A 10,784-nucleotide genomic window follows, 5' to 3' on the forward strand; every position below is an offset into this window, starting at 1 on the left:
GCCCTAACCACTCGGCCACCGGCGCCCCGCTGTAAAGCAACTCAATAAAAACAAAATTATAGGCAAGTGGTTCTCAAGCTTTTTCTGTCGTGCCCCTCTTTGGAGGAGTAAAATATTTTGTGCTGCGGGGGGTGCGCCACACGCTTGGAGAAGCAGTGAATAGGCCTACATGTTTTTAATGTTTACTTGGCAATACTCAAACTTCTGATAATGACAAAGCTTCTCCAGACTATTTTAACATCATGTGGTTGATGTAATTGCAGCTCTGGAAGTTTATCCAACCTACACGGAGTGAGCCTCTTTGACATTTGATCAAGTTGTGAGAATAGCTGGAGGATAGTATTAAGAATAGAGATGTTTGTGACATGTTTGTGAACTGAAATGTTATTTTTTGGGGGCCATTTTTGCATTTTTTTTTTTGGATGGGACAGCTGAAGAGAGACAGGAAATGTTGGGAAGAGAGAGTGGACGTGCAGCAAAGGGCAGAGGTCGGATTCAAACCCACATCCGCTGCAAAGAGGACTATAGCCTCTGTACATGGGGCTTGCAACACAACCACGGGGCTAAGGCAATTGGAGCCCCATTCATAATTATTATTATAGTCTTAGTAGGCATGTGAATGAGCTTTTGCATGCAATCTTGAATTCCAGCAGAAGTATTTACAGCTTCTCCAAGAATATCCATGACGCCCCCCCCCCCCCCCAGCAGGAGTTGACCCAGACAAAGGTTAACAGCAATGTTGGGGGGCTGGAACTCTGCATGTGGTCTGAATGTCTGCACACGTGTGTTAAACATAAGCACGCACATAAAGAGCACTCGTCATAGTGGCTGTGGGTACAGCATGATGCCACAGAAAATAAAAGAGATGGTGAGTGGAGCTAAAGGTTTTTCGGGAGTTATCTCATTACTTCAGTCGAATGGAGAACTTCCTGCTTCCTTTCCTGTTGTCATGGCGATACTTACGTAAACCATTATTAGCACTTATGCAAATCATTACAAATTATAGCTCAGCGTTAGGATACGATCTAAATAAGCAGAAGTGAGAAGCCATGGTGCTATAGGCTCTCCTGTTAACAGAGAGATGAAACACAGATACTCGTGGAAACGAGACATGGAAAGTATTAAACACTTGGGAACTCTGATACCAAAGAATATGCAGTTACTATATCAGATGAATTTCAATCACCTAGAAGCACAAATTAGGCAGGCTCTGAACAGGTGGAAAACAGTCTGTCTTATCACCGGTATCATTTCACTTTCAATTTCAGACAATACCCGTGTTCATAAGTGCAAGTGTTTTTAAAACTGGGGAAACATGATACACATATTTTTGTGTGATGAGAAAAAAACCTGGAGTTAAAATGAAGACACTGAAAATGTCTAAAGAGAAAGAGGGACCCACTCTCCCCAACCTAAAGAACTATTATGTAGCCCAAACACAATCAATAGGCACTTCATTAAATGATAACTCTGAAACAAGGTGGAAATCAATAGAAAAACTATATGTGCAATGTTTGAATAAAAACAATACCTTTCTGTACAGAGAATAAGATTAGGACACAAGTAATCGACAATACTTTTACTAAAACTGTAAAAGGAAGGACTTAATTCACTGAGAGCAATTAAAGAAGATTCTGAGTTTACTCCAAAAAAAACAGGATACAGACTTCAGAACATGGGCTCAAAAGGGACTGACCATATTTGGATAATGTCTCGACAAAAATGGAAAGAGACCGTTTGGATCCCTGAGGATGCATTCTGATTTACCACACTCCCACCTCTTCTGATATCTACTAACTGAGAAGTTACTTTCAGAATAGTAAAATAGGAAAGAAGAGCAGCAGTGATCTCCATCTACTTGTGCAATTTTTGGGAAAGAACTAAAGTAATGTCCGGGTACCACATCAAATCTCAACTGTCTTTAATAATGTAGTGGATCTTATGCCAACTTTGTTCATATTTGTTGGTCCTGTCCATCATTGTAATTATTTTGGAATAATATACAGAGGTGAATCAACACCATCTTACCTGATACTGTTAGTTTGAAAACAGATTTCATACTGTTAGGTTAAACAGTGGACAAAGTACATAATGAGAATATGAAATATTTGTTATTTAAGAATTCTGTAGTCAAAATGAAGTTGCTGTTACTACTAGAGCCGACCGACAAATTGCCCCAGCAACAATATTGGCATATCATGTCACTGTCTGTATTGGCTAATTTTATCACAGATGTGCGGATATAACAAGATTCATTCAATTTAAATTGATTACTTATTTTTATATAGTTTGTATAAATATTTTATAATTAGTGTTTCAGTGCACTCTTATTATTCTGGCAAACTGATGAAACAAATCTTGTCCACATTATAAATCTTTTTGATGAGTGCAGTTTAATAACTGCATTTGAGGGATCGATGCAATAAATGTGTATGTATGTCTGACCGATCCATCTATGTATCTCTTTCTATCCATCCATAAAGATAGGAGATAGATTTAAGAAAGATATCAGCCGATATATTTATATAGATTTTTTTCTCCCTAAAATCAGTATCGGTCAAGACATGATGTCAGTAAAAGGTTTTTTTTAAATGTCACTTAGTTGGAATAAACCCATGGTGAAATGAAAGAAGAAGAAATGTAACAATCCCGACAGCTAGAAGAACTTAGGTGGATTGTGGCACAGAGAGAGAAATTAATGATGTATCATTAAAGCAAAGTGGGAGCTCTTCAATCTTTTTAATGAGACACACAGGAAATGTAGTCACTCACCGTGCACCAGAAAGTCATTTAAAACATATTACTACTTTTATTACACATTACTACGCACGGACCAGCCTTCATTAATTCTGATAAAAACCAAATCCATTATTGGAGATGTAATATTTAACTTACATTTTCAGGAGTTCTTTTGGAATAACAGATTGCACTAGTTGAAAACTTTGGAAAGTTTGGCAACACTTTTTGGTTAAATTCACTAGAACCGTATTGACCTGTGGGCCGACTGTAGTGTTGCATCTCTAGTATGTGTACTGGTGTGAGAGAGAAGGTTAAAGAGCAGCTGGAGATTAACGCCTTAGTATATGCTTTAAACCTCTAGACATTCTGATCTTTTTACACAGCTCCATAGCACAGCACAGCACTAGTTGATGATTATATTAACAAGGCTCTCTCGATCTGTCCCTCACAGAGCAGAAGGTTGGCATAGTGATGGACTGTCTTACAAAGAAAGATCAAATTGGTGATTTGTAATTTTGATTGTTGATTGGTATACTAATTCTGTACACAGAGGGTATTTGTATTAGCTTAGAGTTAAACAATAACATAAAACAAGGGGGAGAAAATACGGACACATTTTCTGTGAAACTGAACGTAACAGAACATGCCTCACCACCTCTAAGGATCATTCATAATTAAGTCATGGTTAGGTCAATCACTAAAACATCAAATTGTTGACATATGAATCACTGCAGCAGAAATGCGCAATTTGGGCCATTTAGCTTTTATATTTTGATACCTTTATATACAGACATGCTAACTTTAGCTGATGGCCTGTTTTAACAGGGTTAGCCAAAAGCCCTTTTAGCAACACCATACTGATTGTTTTAACTGCATGTTGATCATTAAAAACACTGAACTATAAGTGACTCATGCTCGGGCTCTTTGTATGATGACCCATATCAATAAAACACGAGTTAATGATACATTCGGGCCCATCGGAGAGTGGTACCAAAAGTTAAACAATCACTGTAGGTTACACGAGGTTAATCTACAATCAATGATGTGTTTAAGTTGATTCTTTCATCTCTCACAGCCACTTAGACCTATTAATCTACTTTGAGAGAGTGAAAACCAAACATGTGAAGGGTAGAGTTTAGAAAACTCGGGATTACAAGTTAGATTAGAGCCTGACTGATTGATCGGCCAGCCGATAATATTGGATATTAGCATATGCAGTGACTATCGGTGTCGGCTGATTTTATCGCAGATATTACTAGATTTATTCTCCAGTCAAATAGCATTTTATTTGAGCATCATTGTCTTACAAAGGCAGTTATCTTACTGGCTGTCATCAGCAGAGGGCGCTATATGGATTTTAAAAAAAAGCATAATCAAGCAGTTAATGCACATACATGCGCTGTTACTGTCCAGCTGAGTGACCATCGTGTGTTTAATATATATTTGTGTTGAATTCATATTTAAGCAATCAACACAAGAATTGTGAATATATTTATCTTTCTATCTCTACAGATTAAAAATAGATCTAAGAAAGATATCGGCTGATATATCTGTATCAGATTCTTTTTCCCTCCTCAATATCGATATCAGTATCCCCTAAAATCACTTGGTTCCTCTATTATACTGTACAGAAACATATGCTTGTCCGGTTTGTTAGCCTGTTTTTGTAACAGTGCAGGGAAATGGGAGGGACAGATGGGAACGAAGACAAGGTCACCCCGCCATGGTGGAATCTACTGACCAACAGAAACGACAATCTGCTACCAGTTGCTTTGCTGTTTCTGTCAAAAAGTTGTTTCGCAACCAAATCTGATTCACAGTCTTGTATTTCGTGGATTACATTTATTTAAGACTATTTCTCACAACTTTGTGATGTTAATATTTCATTTACATCTTCATACAAATGTCATCTTCTCACAAATGTGTTTTTCAAACTGCTTGAAGAATCAGCAATGAACAAAGAAAATGTTCCCTGTTCGAACAATTATCCCAAAACTTTTTGTCCTAGCCTTTACCATACATCCATCATCTCTGTGACACCAGAAGAGTTTTTATTGTGGTGATTTGGGAGCAGTATGATGAAGTGTGAAAGGTGGGAAGTTTCCATGCTGTGTTAACTGCTGGCAGCTGAATTACTAACCCTGCATGAGATCTACAACAAACCTTTAACACTTGAACAAGGAAACAGAGTCAATGTCCTCAAACAGGGCTGATGGTGTTCATATTTCCACTCTACTCCCTTATTTGTTATCTTATCTCCATTTCTCTGTCTGTTAATGTTATGAACAAGATGTTTTGGAACATGAATTTGGAACACTGAAGAGACAGCTCTGTTTACACAGCTTGTAATGGTGATCAAAATTGTGGCTTATTTTTAATCACTTCTGATGGCTGATCCTAGATCATGTTTCCAGCAAAGCTCCCATGCGGTGTTTTGGGAGGAAACACAAAGAAAACAACAAAGAAATATCGTGACATTACAAAGAAAGAAATCCTACATCTTAAAAATGACAATCCGGTTTTGTTGGGAAACCTTTAAAACATGTTGATTGTGTAATGGAACAGCAGTGTGAAATGGCATAAATAATTTGGAAAGAAAAAAATCAGTTTGATTTATTTATGTGTGAATTTTCTGTCCTTTTTCATTATATTGCATTATAATGCCATATATACAGGTTGGTACTTTTTTTCTGAGAAAAGGGGCTGATCTATCTGGGAATCATACAACGGTTCAATCAGAATCCTTCAAGAAGACGCCAAATTATGAGATTTTAGCATAAATTTTAGGAAGCATTGAATATCATTGTAGCAGCTGCACTTTGTAATGCAGGATTTTGCTATTTCATTTGTAAAGGTGTGACATCGTGATCAACTATTAGTCATTAAGATAAGTCATAGCTGCTTTTTTAAATCAATGGGTAATATCCAGATATGACTTTACAGTTATCTCTAACAAACTCTCATACATCCGTCACATGAACTCTTCATATCTCTATTTTAAACTATAGCTGTCACTCCTTCTTTTGTCCCAACGCTTTTGATTTTGGTCATATTTGGAAAGTGTCAAATTATTGAAGAGAACACTGGAGGCGGCCTGCATTACTGTGTCAACATCAGCAGAGGTGCTGTCACTGATTATCCAGTGTTAGAAAAAGAGAGATATAACTTGTGACATGCATCATCTATTCCTGGATGTGTGATGGACATCTTGGCATTTCAAAGTGAATGTTTTAAACTATTGTTCATGTACACCACCACATCGTCTGCGTAACAGACTAACACTTATGTTAACAGGTGCACACACGCTGATACATAGTATGCATATAGTTGTAATAAGTCTAACTTGGCATTTATAGACTGTGCCGTGCCTAGCTCTACATGGCGCAGATGGTACAAACAGAGAGAGAGAGAGAGAGAGAGAGAGAGAGAGAGAGAAAGAAAGAAGATGGAGGGAGAGAGAAGCAACAAGAGAGGTCTGTGACACCTCTCTCTCTCTCTGCCCACACTAAAGCTGCCTATTATCTAATCCTTCGCACCACGGAGAGGGGGATCGCGATGGTCACATAGGCAGAGAAAGCAAGACATACAGTTGATGCCAGAAAAGGAGCGGGAGAAAAGCGTCATCGGCGCCAGAGTAGTGTTCTGCTGGCGGTAAAACAAGGCATCATTGTGCTGATGGAGTGGTGGAACTGCTCTCTCTCTGTTTGAATTACAGCCAAGCCTGACTCAGGCCTACCACGGCAACCAAGTCAGAGCCTGGAAATTACCAAAGCACAACTTCTCCTCTGACCGCCTATGTGACTCCAAGTCGCCATCATGACACTAACAGAGCTGAAAGTATACAGGACATTTGCTCTGAACTGAAATGATCGGCTCATCAAAATGACTATGTCAAGTTGAAGAAATCCATAAAGACAGGTTTGGCTTCGCCAGGTGTATTTTGAACTTTATTTTCAACCCAATAAGATGACACAAACTGGTATTGTGTTCCAGTTAATCCAAAGACAAGGCAGTTAATGTTTTAGGTGAAACTGTATTTTACTATTCAACTCCAAAAATAGTCCCTACGCACCAAAAACTAAATTAAATACGGGCATCTCAAATCTATTAACTATTAGCAATTCGCTAATGCTATTGCAAAAACTGATGTTTATAATACTGGTTAACGTTAACTTCAGTTAATGATCAATGGAATTGAATGATAAACTGATATTAAAGTTAAAGTATTTTTTAACAGATCAAGTGTTAATGGAGTTAAATTTTGAATAACCTCGTCCACCTCTGCCTAATCACCCTCTCCTGCTTATGGTATTTTTTTTCTGAATGTTACATGCTGTGTTCACATATTGGCTTATCATACTTTGACTATGGGGCTGGCAGAGATATGGTCAGAGTAGAGTCCGAGTGAAATATTCAGCCATTTGTTTTTCACACATGTTGCTCACCTTGAAGATTTCTGGAAATTTCCAGGACTTCAGTGCATGTGTGAAAACAGCTCAAGACTCGCTATTGGGAACAGTTTTATGATGCAGATCCACAATGTAAGTTCCAATAACAGATTTACAGTTTAGATTATTATTACACGAATTATTATCTTTAAAAAGTTGCAAAAGGGTTTGTGGGTTTTTCCAAATATTGACCGAGCATATGAAACAGAAGTCCACATCTGGAACAAATTTGAAGCACTAAATCTGCCTGCTGTGCAAAAGATTTCCCAGATCCTTCAAATATTTCCCAAGAAGATAAAGTGCACAGGCAGCCAGGGGATAAGACTCTTGATACATAGCTTACATTTTTCAACATAAGACAACTAGTTTGTCATGGATTTAAACTCTTGGTCTTCTTCCACTGACCAGATTAATGACTGATCACAAAGGGGAAAACATAACACCACATGAAACGGGCCGATACAGTTAAACACAGTATTGGGGTAACTGCCTGTGCAAGAGGAAGACTACTGAATGCCAGAGGTCAGTGTCATGTGTATCAGCTGCTAAGACAACATAAGAAGAGATGAGAGGGGGGAGAGTTAAGGGGAGGGTTTTTGGTATGAGTGAGCAGTGAAGAAAGAGAAGCAAAATATCTCCAGGCTTCGCATGACATTCCAGCTGCAGGGACTAACTTTCACAAAGAGGTGTGAGGAGGGGTGGGGGGGAGAGGACAGTACAGTACAGACAACTTGTTGCAGCTTTTCATTGATAAAAAAAAAAACACAAACTCAATTTAAGAACCAAAGAAACACACATCTTTCCACCATGACTGGACAGAGCTACAGCTTAACATCTTTCATGCAGCAACACAACAAAAAAGAACTGTACTCGAGTACAAAAAATACAAGCATACTGCACATTCTTCTACATGATCCTAAGGAGGGCCACAGAGACATATATCTCCCCTGGCCCATGGACACAAATAGAACAGAGCACATTTAGAGACAAATAAAGAAGAGGGAGACATTACCAACCTGCTCTTTTTGTGGACGTGCAGCCCACATGTTGCTCAGTCTCATTGATCCACTTCACTGCTTAACTGAATCGACAACAATGCTAAACACACGCACTCTCCAACTTGACTGACAATGACGTACACAAGCAGCAGGCAGCTAAGTCTTCCTTCTCCTCTGCAACTCACAAAGTGAGACTGAGAAAAAACTAAACAGGGAACTCTCTGCAACTCCTCAGGAAGGGAGGGAGGGAGCTGTGAAACTCTGCACCAATTGCAGGAGCAAGTTCCTCCCACATGCTTTTCTTATTGGATGAATGTGAAGTTCTGCACTCTGGTGGAGTAGGAGGAGTCCTCTGGGGAGAAAATACTAATACTGGTCCTGCCTGTTATCTCTCATCAGTTCACACTTTTCTCTTTTACAAATAGTGTGAGTGAGCGAGTGTGTGCCTTTTGAATATTGATGACCTCAGCATTAGTGGTAAAAACACAAGAGAGTCTGCTTATGATTTAGATCAAACAAGAAAAAGAAAATTAACTGCACACATTTGATTATGTAGTGTGGATTTGTGCTTTTTTTCCTTTATTTTACAACTTCAGTGTAAAATGTTCATGATTTTGATCAGTAATACGGGAACACTGATACATAGTTTTGAGTCTAAAATCATAAGAGATCTCTACTTCCATCTTGTGGAGGAATATATGTATCACCTGACTTACAGAACAAACACACTCCTTCACATTCTTTAGCTTGAAAATGTGTGTGCGTGTGTACTCATGATAGGGACTTTACCCTGTATTCCACTACCACACCCTGTAAACATCCCGTTCCGGCGAAATGACACCCAGAACACCTATCAAGAAACAAGAGTTTTAACCACCTTTGACAGACACACTTGCGATAAATATACATAAAAAGCACTGAGAAAGAGGCCTGGAAAAGTGAAGGGGTATGCGTATTACATGAGCAGAACACGAAGCAGTAAAATCTTCTTTTTTTTTAAACACAGATGAGCTGCTGGAAAAATATGGGACACCTTGATTTCATATACACAAGCGACAGTACACAGCCATAAATGGACGAAACAGAAAAAAAGCTCTGCTTACTAAAATTATCTTTCAGTTGTTTCAGTCCCAATTTGTACTTTTTTTCTGCTTTAATATGACTGGTTTTAGAGTTGGATTACTCAAAATACTTGATTTATAGGTTAAGTTTAAGGCCCATCGCCCAAACAAACTCACACTCATCTACACATATGCATCTAGCTATATAAAACAAACTTACCAGGTAGAATGAAATGGCCTCAGGAGCTCCTAAGACACAACTGTCCTGCATGTGTTCTTTCCAACCTCTGTATCTCTCTCTCTCTCTCTCTCGTTTTTAATCTCGCTCTTTCTCTGCCTCTCTCATATCGTGATTCAGTGGTAATAAACATAATGGTGTCTCCTGGTAAACACAGCACAAAGGGCAAAGAGATAACAATATGTGAATCCTGAGGATCACGTCAGTGCAGTAAAAAAATAGAAATTCTCATTGTGATTACATTATTATGATAAGGCCTCAAGCAAGATGTAATTAAAGTGAGCCTATTAGTTAATTTAAGGTTTAAAGTCCAACAATTCAACAATGTTAAAATGTATTTTCTTTTATGGCAAACGCCCTGTAAAGAACATCAGTAGGCCTAATGTGAACTATAATTTCATCAAAACTCATTACAACTTTAGTTTTATGAAATCTTACCTTAAGATAGGCCTTGTATCTCATAATGCCATAGAAAGCACTAATTGACAGAGGGAAATAGTATAGAAGCTGATTCAACCAAACTTCACACTTATTAGTTCACTCTACTCTAGCTAGTTATGTTAGCAAGTACACAGGCCTTCTGGCCAATGCTAGTTTACTTAATTGTTTTACAGTGTTTTGGTGTGTGTTGTGATGAGTCTTCAAACTTGTATTTTGCCACTAATGTATGGCAAAATAATTTTGTTGCTACGTTTTTTGTTTTTTTTCAGCAAAATGGAGAAAAAAATAAAAGCACAACAGATAATTTTGTACTACTAGCAGAGTAACAGGCTCCAATATGAAGCCTGTTTACAGTTCAATTTAAATGATTGTAGGCTATACTGTTTATCTACTTGAAAATAAATTCATAAAAATATTAGGCTAAGTAAAAAAAAAAAAAACCCTAAGAAAAGATTTCATGCAGGCTAAAAGGCCTATACACTTTATTTTCACTAGCCTAAATATTAGTTTCATTAGCCCAGAGGACAGATAGCGAATTCATGTTTAGAAACGAGGTGTGCAGCTTTAAAGATGCAATATAAGCTTTTTTCAAGAACATTGGTAATTTTGGGCATAGGTCTTTAAAATGCTAGTTTGTAGTTTATCGTGTCTTAGCCACTTGACTTCTGCTGATCGTCTTCATTGTCAGAGGGCTTCAAACTGACCAAAAACAAAATCGATTTTATTTAAAGGTGAATATGTTGTCTAGGCAGAGGGCATCTGTGAAATAAAGAACAGGGAGGATATAGTCTATGAGACATGGCAGTATAGCCTACTTCATGCACCTTAACTGGGAGATTGGAGACTGGGAGAAGAAAGT

The 10,784-nt window shown here is 38.0% G+C and overlaps 1 protein-coding gene across 3 annotated transcripts in view; it reads right to left on the bottom strand.

Annotated features, from left to right (window-relative positions):
- pld1a (phospholipase D1a) overlaps window positions 1–9,578 on the bottom strand; it is a 36,271-nt gene extending 26,693 nt beyond the window's left edge. The window contains exon 1 of one of the 3 annotated variants that reach the window (XM_065966285.1): window positions 9,467–9,578. The gene's annotated coding sequence lies outside the window, so the exon portion shown is untranslated. Of the gene's footprint in view, window positions 1–8,203; window positions 8,370–8,974; window positions 9,036–9,466 lie in introns of those variants that run through there. The other 2 variants (XM_065966286.1, XM_029281351.2) reach the window with 2 other exon arrangements.
- Window positions 9,579–10,784: the final 1,206 nt, after the last annotated feature.

The sequence above is a fragment of the Labrus bergylta genome, chromosome 18 (assembly GCF_963930695.1).
Source record: "Labrus bergylta chromosome 18, fLabBer1.1, whole genome shotgun sequence".
Lineage (NCBI taxonomy): Eukaryota > Metazoa > Chordata > Actinopteri > Labriformes > Labridae > Labrus > Labrus bergylta.